This window comes from Sphaeramia orbicularis, chromosome 1 (assembly GCF_902148855.1).
Source record: "Sphaeramia orbicularis chromosome 1, fSphaOr1.1, whole genome shotgun sequence".
Lineage (NCBI taxonomy): Eukaryota > Metazoa > Chordata > Actinopteri > Kurtiformes > Apogonidae > Sphaeramia > Sphaeramia orbicularis.
The window spans coordinates 10,971,397-10,986,509 of NC_043957.1; positions in this window are offsets into that span (position 1 = coordinate 10,971,397).

Sequence of the window (15,113 nt, forward strand, 5' to 3'; positions counted from 1 at the left end):
ACAAAACAAAGAAAAATCACTTGAACAAAATGACCGTGATGTTGCCTCAATGAGATGAACATGTGAAGTGAGTCTATGGAGACTGTGCCTGTTGGGCGGCTCACCTGCTCATACTGCAGATTTACACTCGTATTTCAAAACAAAAATTCTCAAGAGCCGCGGCTTGTAAAACAAGTCTCTCATACTACAATGCACTTGTACTGCGAGGTTCTACTGTATGTGTTATCTTGATTAACTTTAACATAATTACAGGAGATCAAGCAACATATCATGTTATACCTCTGTCACCTCCTGTAATAGTTAACTTAAAAATGACATCGGTGTGTAAACTTTTTTCTTTCTTTCTGCCAGCAGCCATTTTCTTCCCTTTACTGAAAAGCATTATGTTGTATAATTTTCTTTGAAGTGGTTATAGATTAAAGTTTTGCCCTTCTCTGTCGCTACTCAAACCTCAGCTCAGCCAAGAAGAGTTTTATGACACACAATAATGATTTCCCATTGTGTTTTCTTGATAGCTTCCATTGTCTATCTTTCCACCTTTCATCACAAGGAAGGAAGGAAGGTAGATGACAACAGGAAAGAAAAGAGGTGGTGTTGGGTAGTAGTGGTGGTGGGGCTCATTACACCTCACGATATTGCTTGTCTTTCTATCTGTCTCCATCTATCCCTTGATTTTTAAATCCCTCATGCTTGCCCCTGTCCACCCCCTCCCTCTTGTTAGTGGGACAGGCTTTGTATTATAGGACATACTGCTGTAAAAGCCCGAGTGTGTATGTGTGTTTTGGCAAAACAGAAGAAATAAATGTGCATGGACTTGTCATATGATGTGTGTGCGTGTGCGTGTGTGTGTGTGTGTGTGGGGGGGGGGGGGGGGGGGGGGGGCAGCCATCTTCCTAAACTGGCCCTGATAGCTCAGCTCATTCAAAAAGCAATCAGAGACTCTGCGGCTTACTTTCTGTCTTTCAATCACTCCCTCCATCACTGATGTAATTTGTCATTAGCAGAATGAAGAAACTTTTAATTGAGTCTCAACTGTGTGGGAACAGATGACAACTCCTTCCTCATCTCATTTGGCCTGTTTTTGTTTCCTTTGCTTTTGTTCCAGACTAAAGAATAACCTTTATTTTAAATTCTACTTGATTATCTCTTTGTGTGTAGGTGTAGGTGCAGGATATTCAAATGTGTGAGTCTGTACGTGCACACTCATATTCAGAGTTGAGGGTCCGGGCAAGTCTCCGGCTGCTTGTCCTGTTTTGACCTTTCCAATTAATTTCACCATTAATGCTGTATCTCAAGGTGAATTGGTGGGATTCACAGAAAGGTCAGTGGACTGTATTTATGTATATTCAACAAAATTTTAATTAAGCAACAGTCATTAAAAATTCACATAGTGTTGGGGGAGGGTGGGGGGAGCTCAGGGGGTTTGAGTGTGGTAGAGAACGGCATAAAACATTTACTGTTTAAAGCAGAAGTAATTTATTGTCAACTGCAGACATGAGCATCAACCTAAGTACTGAATATAAAAAGACTCTCCATATATATATGACGTTATATATTTGTATAGTTTAAGGCCAATAAAGCAGCTGCACATTGTATTACTGCTTTATTTTTCTTGCTTGCCTTCACCTACAAGTAAAGTCATAATTCCCTTTGTTAGTTTTGTTATCTTGCTATGTTTTGTTTCCCATCCCACACCCAGTTGGTGTCATGTGTTGATGTGTGAGTGTGACTGGTGCTGTTCTGTGCATCAAAGCATTATGGGAAAAGCCCTGCAGTGAGATTTTTCTGCAAGTATCATAAAACACCTTCTTTTATTTAGATGTCACTTTGACATCTATGAGTTCATACAGAATCCATAAATGTTTTGCTCTTTCTTTGTGTCATATTCTTTTTTTGATGCAACTTCTACATAGTTTGTCTTTTTTAAAGTGCATCCAAAAGACCAATGAAATGGGTTTTCATTTATTGTACGGGGCTGCAGTTTATGCAATGTTTCCAAAATGAATAGAGCAACTGATAATATGTGTGAAAGCAAAAATTCCTGAGGATTGCTCATGCAATATGTTTTCTATCACATGCTGCTGTATTTCGCATTAGCCTAAAATGCTTTTCAACTCTTTTGCTGTTGGGAAAGTTAATAGATTTTTGTATAGGTACATTACAGAGTACAAACAGCTACATAATACTAAAGCTGAGCTGTTATAAGGGATGGGAATAAAGTACACAAGGTTCAGGACATTGTGGACTCATCGCCCAGGAGGAGGCTTGTTTGAAGGTTTATCTACTTTTCTGCTGAAAAATATATCAATAAAGACTGGAATAATCTTGCAACTTGTAAATCTGAGGTTCAGATGTCCATGAAAGAGGAAGGTGACTGCCTGTGACCTGTGACTGTGGTCTGTTTGAGGTTGTTTTTGGTATTGATTTATGCAGGTTCAGATACAGGCATCAAAATGGTTATTTTACAGGTCAGTCAAAAGTCTGTGTAATAAGATTTATGGTCATGTCAACAAAAAACTCCCTTTGATTTTTTTGTCCCTTTTCCTTGAAAGCTCAAAAGCAGAAACACCACAGCACTAAGCACTGTTAGGTCAGGGTGACACATGAGCTTCTGTTCAATCAAGCCTAGCAAGGTGAAGACATTCTGGACTGATACAACTCTACTCCTCCCTGTCAGGTAGAATACAGAGATTGAAAAAGGTTTTCTTTGGAGGTTTTGTTTGTCTGCACATCCACAGTCAGATGGAATGATCAATGTTATATTTCATTTCTATCACCAGGATATGATAAACTATGGATGTAGTGAACTTTTTTTGCATAGGCACATGGTTTTTTAACACATGTATACAGGAAGATGTTGATCAGTTTAGTGGCAGTTGTACACTTTTCTTTGATTCATGAGCTGCGCTCTCTGCTGATTCTGGTGCTTTAGGGTTTCTCTTTTATCAATCAGAAATAATTATTCACAAAAAATATAACTTCTCAATTGACAAACTGCCTAAACATTGAAAATATGATGGGGGTGGACATTTTTCACCCAGTGTTGTGTGTAATGAGTAACAAAGTAACACATTACAGTTACGTATGTACGTAACAACTAGAAAGTAGTGTAACACGTTACTACTGAAAATTTGGTAATGAAATGTAGTTTCTTTTTCAATTTGGCACATTACTTTTCTTAGGGACAGATTTGACAAGTGTCACGTACAATTTTTTCCCCAATTTTTTTTTTACACCCTAAGAATTATGTGCATGCTCCAAACTGTCGGGCATGCGCAAATGCATTCTTTTCAATGTAAACATCCTGTAGTCATCTAGTAGTGAAACAGCTGTACCTGCGCAATAGTCACAGGCTCTCATTTCACCTCGCTTCACTAGGTTACTAAACAAGAGTTGGGCACAAAATGATTAGCCCTTATGTATTTTCTGTTCACCTATATGGCCCAAAGATGTATCGAGGTTATGTTATTTCATATTGTTTGATGGGGCTTAGTGGTGGTGTTGAAGCCTATAGTAGTCCCATGTATTCTTGTCAAGTGCTCTGTATGTGGCATTTTTTATACCAAAGAGTACAAAAGAAATACATGTTATGTCCTCCATAGTAGAACTTTATGTAGCCCTACACATTTAGGAACAGATATGTGGTTCAGCTCAATGTCGAGCAACATAAAAGTAATGTAAAAGTAACATCCATCCATCCATTATCTTCCACTTTATCTGGGGCCGGGTCGCGGGGGTTACAGTCTAAGCAGGGATGCCCAGACTTCCCTCTCCCCAGACACCTCCTCCATCTCTTCTGGGGGGATCCCGAGGCGTTCCCAGGCCAGCTGAGAGACATCGTCTCTCCAGCGTGTCCTAAGTCTTCCCCGAGGTCCCCTCCCAGTGGCACTTGCCCGGAGCACCTCCCCAGGGTGGCATCCAGGAGGCATCCCAAACAGATGCCCGAGCCACCTCAGCAGGCCCCTCTCAATGTGGAGGAGCAATGGCTCTACTCCGAGCTCCTCCCTGGTAACCAAGGTCCTCACCCTATCCCTAAGGGTACGCCCAGCCACCCTACGGAGGAAACTCATTTCGACTGTTTGTATCCGGGATCTTGTCCTTTCGGTCATGACCCAAAGCTCATGACCATAGGTGAGGGTAAAAGTAACAAGTAACATAAAAAGGTACTTTCCATAGAGGGCGACTAAGTAAAGTAATGGATTATTTTTTATACAAGTAACGAGTAAAGAGCAAAAGTTACTTTTTAAAAGTCACTTCCCCACCACTGTTTTCACCACACAATTGCATCGTTCTCTCCTAAACTCTCTATGCTGCAGGCTTCCCTGTATGCACACATTAATCCATTTACATGATTGGTTGCACGTTCTTATATGACAGCTGTGCAGCCCCACTGGTGTTTTCACACCCAGATTGCCACTGGTGATGATAGCCCAGATCATGAGATCCCTGGTGAAAACAGCTAATTGTGTTGTTGAGAACAAATTTCTTCATTTGTATCAAATCCCCTTGGCTTACTACACGATTTAGGCAATGACAACTCGTGCATCAAGCAAGCTTTGATTTTCCTCTGTACCTGTGTAGCTATTGTAACTCTGAGCAAATTCAATCAATTCTCCCTTGTTGCTGCATGAATTGATCGCTCTTTAATATCCACATTTCCCATTTACCTCACAGCTTCAAACATGCATGTGGAAAGGAAAAGGAAAATAAAAAAAAAAACCTCAAAGTCTTACACACACACACACACACACACACACACCAGCAGATAGACACTATACACTCCCTTGAGATTCCATTAAAAGTCGTATTTTTGTTGGATTGTATACATGATTGTTGCAGCAGCTCAGCCTAAGTACATCAAAAAATTGCAAGCAAGATAAAGGACAGAAGGTAGCTATAGGAGGTAGAAAATAGCTGCGTGTTTGTGTGCGCAAGAGAGGAAGAGAGAGATTGGGTATTTGTGTCTGTGTGTGCAAGCATGCTTCGATAATGGTATTTCTGGATATATCCCAAGTTATTACTGTAAATCAGGCAGGCTCTCAAGACCTTTAACACAAAGTAACAGTCCCTAACAGCAGCCCCAGGCTGCTATATAGAAATTACATGAATATGGATTAGACCGAAAAATGGGATGGAAGGGTATAAGAAAGAGATGGGAGGATTGAGTGAGTGAGGAAAAGGAAGGGAGAGAGAGAGAGAGACAGAGAGAGAGAGAGAGAGAGAGTGGAGGTAGAGGGGGTATTATTAGGACAGAGTGGGAGATTGTGGGAAGAGTGGGGGAGAATGCAACAGAATGAGGATGGACAGATTGAAGGGTGGAGGGAGGTTAAATAGGAGAGTGGTGTTTGATAGAGGTATAACAGCATGAGGTGGGTAAGAGGGTCTCGTTGAGAATGTGCAGGTGGAAGGGCAAACAGGGGCCAAGGTCCAGAATTAAAGGAACAGATGTGATGGAGAAATAGAAAGAAAAAGAAAATATGAGCCATTTCACATCGACAGTCTTTCACTGCAAGTGGAGCACTTCCACCCCTGGCCCTTTGGCTGAGGCTCACAACAGTCAGCACTCATATGCAAACCAAGGAAATTTATGGAAATGACTGGTCCAGTGACTTAAAAATAGGACCTGCTCTCTAGCTCACTCATGAATCATGCATCCTTTTAAGCCAGAGTCTTTAACTAATGGGTCATTGTGAAGAAAGGACCCTTATTTGGCTCGGTGTTATAGTATATGATTATTTCAATCATACATTTGGTGGCTTTAACATACTGGATAAAATAATTCTAAAACTGCTCCAAGGCCAAACCATTTTTTGTTGGGAAATAGAATGTTGAAGTGAAAGGAGACAGAGCTGGATAAGGATAGCAGAAAGGAAGGTCACAGAGAAAACCACTAACCTGGTCCAGTGAAAAAGAAAATACCCCCCAGAACATATTACGCTATGTGCACTCCTATGAGTTTCTGAGTAAAGATAAACATGGAGAGAAATGTAATTTTAAAAGAGACTATGTATGTTACATTTGTTCAGTATCTCCAGTTGGAGTCCCTCATATGGTATTGTCAATTTGAAATGTTACTAGACGCTTAACCCATAAAGACCCAAACAGCCTCTGGTGACCAAAATCATCTACTGATCTAAAATGTTTAATAACTTCTGATCCACTAATCCTATCAATACATGTGACTAATTGGTCTAAAAGCCAGTTTGCCATCTTTTCATGGTCATCAGATAAGAGCCATTTGGACATTCAGAGGCTCCATAGTGAACATGGAAACACCGTCGTCTTCTACAACATTGATTCACCAGTAAAACCCAGGGAGTTGGATCAATGACAGGATGGACACGCTGGGTATACGTTCAGTTAATGAGAAATTTGACTGAAAATGTCACTTTACCTTCAGTTTTTGCCCTTTGGGGGATCAATGAATTATAACTTATCTTATCTTTTCTTATCTTATCTTATCTTATCTTATCTTAGCTTAGCTTAGCTTATCTTATCTTAGTTTATCTTAGCTTATCTTATCTTATTTCTGATATAATCATCCTCAACTTTAATCTGAGCTTTAATGGACATCTACATGATCAATAAGTTAAATACAGGAAAATATCTGATTTAGACTTAAAAAAATGCAAAATATAGAGGTCAACATTATAATAAATGGTGATAAATTACTTAAGAAAGGTTAAATAAAGGGAATTTTTCTAGTTTGTAATTGCCACAAAAGCACCACTAGGTTTTTATGGGTTAAAAATGAATGTATTCTGAGAAAATTTACCATGCTGTGGTCATAACCAAATTATAAGTACAGTAGCCTATTGGCCCAGAAGTTATGGTATGAAAAAAAATTATCTAAAAATTTGCATTTAGTAAATAAAATTTGAATTAATATAGCCATTACAAACTATGATCAGCTGAGAAATGTTAAGACGAACATACGATTCACATTTTACTACCCTCACTTACTCATTCCCAATTCATCACATATTGATGCTGAGCCATAGTGTCACATTTCTACACATAGAATACCTCTCAAGCATTATTTTTCAATGCACAAGTAGTTTGACACAGGTCTAGACAATGCCATGGCTGCAGTTTGGGTAGGTTCAGGCATAAAAATAACTTGGATAGGATATGAGAAGGGGTCAGGGGAAGGGCAAAAACACAAGACAGACAATGCAAAATAATAAATAAACAGTATGAATCGGAACACATGTCTCCAAACTTTGGTGCTATAACTATTTCAATCACCTCCTACTAGGTTTTTGATGTCATCAAGGCTAAGGATGTGTATTGGATTCTATCTGGTACCCTGTGTCTTAAAAATTTACACTACAGGGGTACAGGGCATTGAAATGGATGCCAATGGCTCATGACCAAGTGACAGAATGTGATTACTGGGAGGCAAGAACAGGCTTATCCTGATTGTGTATGGAAGGGAATTAAAATGAGTTAGTCTAGACTGCAAGTATTTTTGCGTTATTATTGTACTTATGAACTAATCATTGTGTATCTGGCAATACTGACCAGCTATGAAGATTTTTTTTTTTAAAATTACCTCCACCAAAGCGGTTATGTTTTTGTCAGCGTTGGTTTGTCTTTTGTCTGTCTGTCTGTGTGCAAGATAACTCAAAAAGTTATGGATGGATTTGGATGAAAATTTCAGGAAATGTTGATACTGGCACAAGGAACAAATGGTTAAATTTTGGTGGTGATCGGGGGTGGGGTGGGGGGCACTGATCTGCCTTGGCGGAGGTCTGCGTTCTACGAGTGCTTCTAGTTTTAATATTTATTTCTTTATTCTGTGACTGGTAAGGGTGTGATTGTAGTTTGTAATGCACACATATCTTACAGTTCTAAGATTTTGCAGTAGTTTCTGTTTATTTAATGCTATTTCCTCAATACAAATGCCTCTGTTACTCAGTGCTTGATAAAAGTTTCCTTTCAGCCAATTAAAGTAGCTATTAGCATTACATCACAAATAATGCCCTGAAGATGGCTTTGTCCCCTCGCACCATGTTCTTCCACCCAATTTTGTCCAAATATAGTCATTTCAGGTGCCAATAAGTCTACACCACAAAGGCTAAATCACAAACTACTGGCTTCCAAATGACAGTTAAGAAACCAATGGGTGACATCGTACTTCCCCCATCCACCAGTTTACTTTAGTGTATAAGAACACAACATTTAATTTAGTGTGTATTTTGTCAGTATGGCCCATGAAACAAACATTTACTGATGTAGTGATGTCACGGAATACAAATTATCGGGCATGTTCTGTCATTGCTCCAGTTGTCCTTAAGTTTCAAATGCTAGCAGGGTTCTCCTTGGAAGTTGTGCACCAACTATGTTTGATGTGTTAAGTTCCTCCATATGGTTTAAATGACCTTCCTGCAGACATAATCTGTGACTTCTCTACTCACATTGTATAAATCAATCAGCACAAGACCCTGGTTTCTTGTCCAGTAGCACCTGTGTCACACTGCCTACCTGTGGATGCCATTTATGTGTGCCCACACCACCAGTGCTGCTGTCAAACTGCTGCTGCACTGCTACTTTATACATTGAGTTTCACCTCGATAATGGCCAATTCATTCACCATCTGAGTAATGGAGTAGGAGAGGGAGCACATCAGATTTTTTTGTTTATATTTGTGACACATTCAGATATAATATAGGGTAGAATGTAAAACTACAGTGAAAGCTATTAAAATGGCTCTATTCTCTGTGAGGTTGAATGCAATACGTAAAGCTGAAATAGGCACTGCTGACTTAAATGGAAAAATTTTGTTCATTATGATCATCTTTTGTTGGCATTTTTCACTTAATTTGTTTCATACTTGAGAGGGAGGAGGCATCATTTCTTATTGATAGTTTGTAGAATTTGAGTGCCTTTAGAGTTAGAATAAGAATAATGTCAAATCACACTCTCTTTGTGTATTTTTTGCTTCTCCTATTTTTTGTATCATGTTTTTTAAGACACCTGTCTACTGTAAGGAAAATATGCCAAGTAATAACTACCAAAATGGAATACTGAATAAAAAAACATGAATTTTGTGTACTGGCACCACCCTAATACAAACAGTATTTTTGTTGCAGTTGTTCTTCAGCTCAATTTAAACAGTGCCTAATGGAAGACATGTGCATGCTCATGTGTACACATCAAGTTTATGTTTGTTTATGTCTATTTTGAGCCAGGGGCTGGTTGTGTGCTCATATTAGCTAATTGTACTATTAAGTTAACTGCATGTAATATTGTCTACATCTATGATAACATCCACAAAACACTGCTTCCTATGCACAGGTTTTGGGTCAGATTCTCTGCTCAGGTTCTTCAGTGGCTCTGTACTGCTCCTCTGCTGCTTTAACATGTTACTTACATACTGGGAGCTTAGTTCAGTTTCCTTCAACCTAAGCTGACTATGGAAGTTTTTCTGACTCTCAGAGAAAAAGGCCCATTTTTCCATATCCTCAAACTATTGAGATTGGTTTCAAACATATGTTAGAAAGCCATTGCTGAAAACATATATATATATATATATATAAGTGGATGAACTCTATGGTGCTGAAGACCTAAATGTTAAATTAAGTTTTCTACGGGCTGGGCCATTTGACAACTGATGACAATGTGATGGCTAGCCTGTAGTTACTTAGCATCAACTTTGATCACATATATCACTCTAAGCTAATTGTATCAGCTCCCTGCCATCACCAAAGGCTCCCCTAATGTCTATGTCAACATGTCTAGTTCAACAGAGCAGATTGCTTAGTTGTAATGGGAGAGATTAGTGGTATTAGTGTTAATTTGATGATATAAAGAAGAAAAGAGTCAAAGTCCTTATTTGTTTGGTCACTTGTATCTCAAAATAAAATTTTTATTAATGTTTGATCTAGCCACATAGGGCCAGATCTACTAAGTTCCCAATTTGCATTTACTAATTTACGTGTGCAATCCAGAATTTTGTGTGTGGGGTTGAATCATGGTTTGTGTGTGATTCACTAAGATTGTCTGCACAAACTACAACAGGTGCAAAGTCTTGGAGACCACCCTATTTAAATGAGGATTTTGCGTGCATTACTGGTTGTCATCATGAGGACAATACACTGGAAGAACTTCTCTGGGATATGGGAGCAGGTCTTTTCGGACCCTGGACGTTCGGAGCATAAGGGTGTGAAATGTCTGGCAACCTGGGATACGCCAACACTAATGGAAACAGTGCGCTGGAATGATCCAGACACGCAGGCAGTGGCACTGGATTAATTTTATGGGTGGGGGGGTCGTGGGGGTTGTTGAATTGAATGACTGTCAGGTGCATATAATTTTGTCACGCTGTAGCCTAATGTTGGTGCGTATGTTTAATCCCAATCATCAGATCAAGTGGAAAAGTAGCATTTGGCACAACAGTCCTGTCAAGTGTGTGTGTGTATGTTGGGGTGGCATACATCTCAATTATTTTTCCTCCCGTCATTCCAAAAATTTTCACATTAGCGTGAAAGATGCATTCTCTGCGTCTCACTTCATTTTGATGTATCCTTCTTACGACAATAACTGCAGCCATGTGTGTACAATTACACATACAAACCGTTTGCACCTCCCTTTGAGACATTGTAAATATAGACATTTTCTATGAGCAAAATTGCTTTTGGGTTTGATAAATCACTTTGTGTGTTAAATTAATATATTTACATTTTCTCCTCCCAGCACACACACAATGTGTGTAAACGTTCCATATTGCATATTCATTGTGGCTAACTGGATGCATATACGCTATTTTGCACCTTTGAAAGATGCAACCCTTAGTGTGCACTGTTAGTAAATCAGTTTGTACATTTTTTTGCATGTGCAATGAGTTTGCACACGTTTTTATACACGCAAACCTTTAGTGGATCCGGCCCATAGTGTCATTTACTTGTCTATGGATAAGATGTAAAATCATCACAGAGGTGCTCTGATTGTTATGGAACCAACATTTTCACAAAATAGTTGTTTATTCAGGAAACTATTTCACTTTTCCCATAGGACCCCACTCAAATAGATCAGGCTCTGATTTCCCCTTGAAAACTCCAAGGCTGTGATATGAGCTGCATGGTAGTGTAGTGGTTACCACTTCCACCTCACAGCTAAAGGGTTCGATTCTCAGTTGAGTTCCTCCTTCTCTCCACACTTCCTGTTTTCCTCAAGATCCTCCTCTGCCATCAAAAACAGGTGTACGGGGTTAATTCTTTTTTTGCCACCCCCTGACCACAACAAGGTTATTATTGTTAACGAAAACAAACGAAATGACGAAAACTAAAATTGAAATAACATTTTCGTTAACTGAAATAAATAAAAACTCTAATTAAAAGAAAAAAACGATAACTAACTGAAACTGTATTGTGAGCTTACAAAACTAACTAAAACGTATACAAATTATGGATACAATTCCCTTCGTTTTCGTCTCTGTCAGTGTCGGATTGATATGAAATTAATTTATTTGGCTCCAGCAGTTTGAGCTGGTGACACCATACGACACTTCACAGTCTGTCATGTGTGGTCACTGGTGGTTTCCAGTCGTCTTCTGGTCCCCACTCTACCTGGAACATACAGACTAAAGCTGGGACAAAGCAGCACAGTCCTGTCTGGGGTTTACTGTAGTGATACATGGGTCGGGTTTTTTTTTTTGTTTTTTTTTTGGCGTACCGTGTGTGTGCGCGTGAGTGACAGAGCAGAGCTAAAGGACAGAGTCAAACAGGACTAGCATCCAGGTTAAAACTGGAGAGTTTATCACCATGAAAAGGCCTTCCAAGCCCTGAACTGCACAGTTTAGAAGAGGAGAAAAGAGGAAGATGAAAACTAATCCAATTACAGAGGTATGGAACCTGTTAGAATGTTAAAAAACGTTTGATGTTACTAGCTACAGCTAGCTGAACTGAACTGAAGCAAAGTTGGCTAATAATGGAACTGAAGATGATTAAGATATGAGATATCTGCTAAGGTGTGGTTTACTGCTGATGAACTGGGTTATATATGTTTATAAGTGGTTTATATATGTTTCTGTCTGCTTTAACTGCTGGTTAGCTGGTTAATATATGTTTCTATCTGCTTTAACTGCTGGTTAGCTAGTTTATATATGTTTCTATCTGCTTTAACTGCTGGCTGCTTTGTGCATCTCCTCTCATGCTTTGCACATCTTCGCATTGTTTCACGTAAGTGACGTTGTGTATGGATTGCACCCAACCTCAACCTGCTATAGGGAATTTATACATTGTACGGTACATTGTGTCTCTGCTCAGTCCATGAGCCGCCCTAACCCGACCCCCAAATAAAGTGTCCAGGGTAGCCCATATCCGCGCCTCACTAACTTCTTTGAATAGGATGATGAGGAAGATAAAATATATGAAATAACTAAAACTAATACTAAAACTAAACTAAACTAAACTGAAACTAAGCATTCAGAAAAAAACGATAACTAATAAAAACTAACAAACCTGCTCTAAAAACTAATTAAAACTAACTGAATAAGAGAAAAAACAGTCAAAACTAATTAAAACTAAACTATAATTAAAAATCCAAAACTATTATAACCTTGGACCACAATACTGATGAAGATCTGGAGATGGTCCCTGAGTGCCATCAGTAGCAGCTCACTGATCCTAAAGTGCTCTGTGTTAATGCTAATTGCTAATGCTAGGTGCTGTGTATATTAGGATGGATAAAATGCAGAGAACAAATGTTCCCAAGGGGATGATAAAGCGACAAAGGCTGGAGTCCTGTATCTTTAGTCAGAAAATCATTGATATAAATACTAGATTTAAAAACTATTTCTTGGAATCCTCTAATTAAGCAGTCAAATTGTGTGTCATTATAACATATTGGCAATATTACAATGCATAGCAAAATCATCATAAATCATCACAGTTAATCTGATAAATTTGGTCCAATCAGGAATAGTGTGTCTGAAGAGACAGTTAAATGCAAATCATACTTTATTGAGAGGCTGGAGCTATGATTCTATTGTTAGATGTTTTTTCAACACCTTCAAAGGTCACACCCCCAGCATCTCAAAGCAGAAAACATGGCTAACTTTATAAAACTTAATTTGATCAATTTGATTATTTTTTAATCATTCAAATATGTCTAGTTGCTCATTTCTCTGATTTAAAAAACTCAAAACACACATTCATTTCTGTTTTGTACTGATGTTAAGGCTGTATGAAATGTGTCTGTAAAAAGATTTACTATGTATTTGAATGGATGGTCTACGCAAAATCACACACAATATGAAAGTATCAGAGGTAGAGAGGGACTACCCAATAGTCTTTGCGGTACTTTATCCATCGCTGTGCAGAAAAGAGATTTTCACTCATCCCATCTCAATCCCAGACATTTTTTTTTTAATATGAGTGAGTGAACATACATATGCAGTCATGCACAGTGTGTATATTTAGCCCTGAATTTGTCACTCCTTTAACATGAACATCAGAGTACTTAAACTTCATTTTGAGCTTACAAGTTAAGGGTTCAAAGGGAGTGAATTCCACATAGGCAGCCACACACCAAAACACACACACACAGTCACACGCTCACCCTGCAGATGTATTCCCACTATTACTGTGTGAGGAACACTATTAAGGAAGTGCTGTGGTTGCATCTGTTCAGAGTTTGTGTACAGCCCTGAGCGAGTCATCTATTTCAGCAACCTTCCCTTCTCCTCTAGTAAACGCAACAGAACACTCAGTGCCTCTGAACACGACTCTCCGGGCTCCAGTAGGGACAGGCCTCGTAGTTCAGCTCGTGTCAATTTCTCTCCTTCTCTCTCTCTCTCTCTCATTATCTGCATTTTGCACGTTCATTTCTTTTTCAGAGAGTCTTTCTGTCTTGCCCTCTGGCTTTCTTTTTTTTTTTTGTAAATCTCAATATTGTATCAATGTGAGTGTTGCTCACTAGACAGAAAGCAAGTGAGAAGGAGTGAGACACTGACTGGGTGTCTTTGAGTGACATTTTTCAGACACCAACACCGAAGACAGATAAGGTGTAATTTCATACACCAATAGCGATAACTAAATCTTGTAATTCTTGCATGTGTGATACAAATATATAAATAATTATGTAGCTTCTGTTTGCTTGTGTTTATGTGTGTGTGTTTGTGTGTGTGTGTGTGTGTGTGTGTGTATACTTTATGTGGTTGCATTAATCTCACAGTGCATCCTCTGGGATCAGGACACAGAGAGAAATAAAGGAAATCACCATATTGAATGGTTCTACATACATGACAGTTTGCCGTGTCACTGGATAACAGACTTTCTTCAAACAGTGCAGACATGACAAATGAAACAAGCTGTACACGCATACGATAGTTTTGAACCTTGCTGCTTTCCCTCAGAGCAGTGAAATCGCTCAAACCACTCATTTTACATGTATGTACATAGTCGTGTATGTACGTGTGTGTCCATGTTTTGTTGTATATGTGTGTAATAGATAGAGTGCTGTGTGTGTTTTTCTGCAGTGCTACAGTGCCATCTAAAGGTAGCTCCCATTTGAGACTGGAGCTGCACCAGAGCCAGTGACCATCCGTGAGCTGTGGCCTTCCATTCGTTCTCACTGTGGGATCACAAAATGTTTCCTCTGAGCCAGTGAGAGTGTGTGCGTGCAATTGCTGCAGCGAACACAATGGACACGCTGTAAAGGTGAGAGGATGCAGGAGACAGGAAATAGCCTTGTGTTTGTGTGGCTTTTCACTTCTCTGGCTGACAAGTAAAATACCATACTTCTCCAGTCTCCCAGACATGGCCTTTTCTTTTCCCTTCGAGCCATTTCCCCCTCCTGTTCTCTGCACCTCTTCCGCCCACTCCCCCTTTCTTTTACTTTTTCATCCAAACTCAATGCCATCGCTGAAGTTTTGTTCTGCTTTCAAACATGACAATGCTCTCACCTCCTCAACTGAAGAATGATACTTCATTTGTGTGCTCTGTCATTCAGTTCAAAATAATCTTTATCTATCTATCGCATTTTATGTAGTATATAGTTATTTATTTATTTTTGAGTATTTGTTTTGTCAGCTGTGATCATTTTAATTCTATATAGTGCACTGCTGTGTGTGCTTTTCTGGTGCGGCATTGCTCATCAGTTTGCTGGGT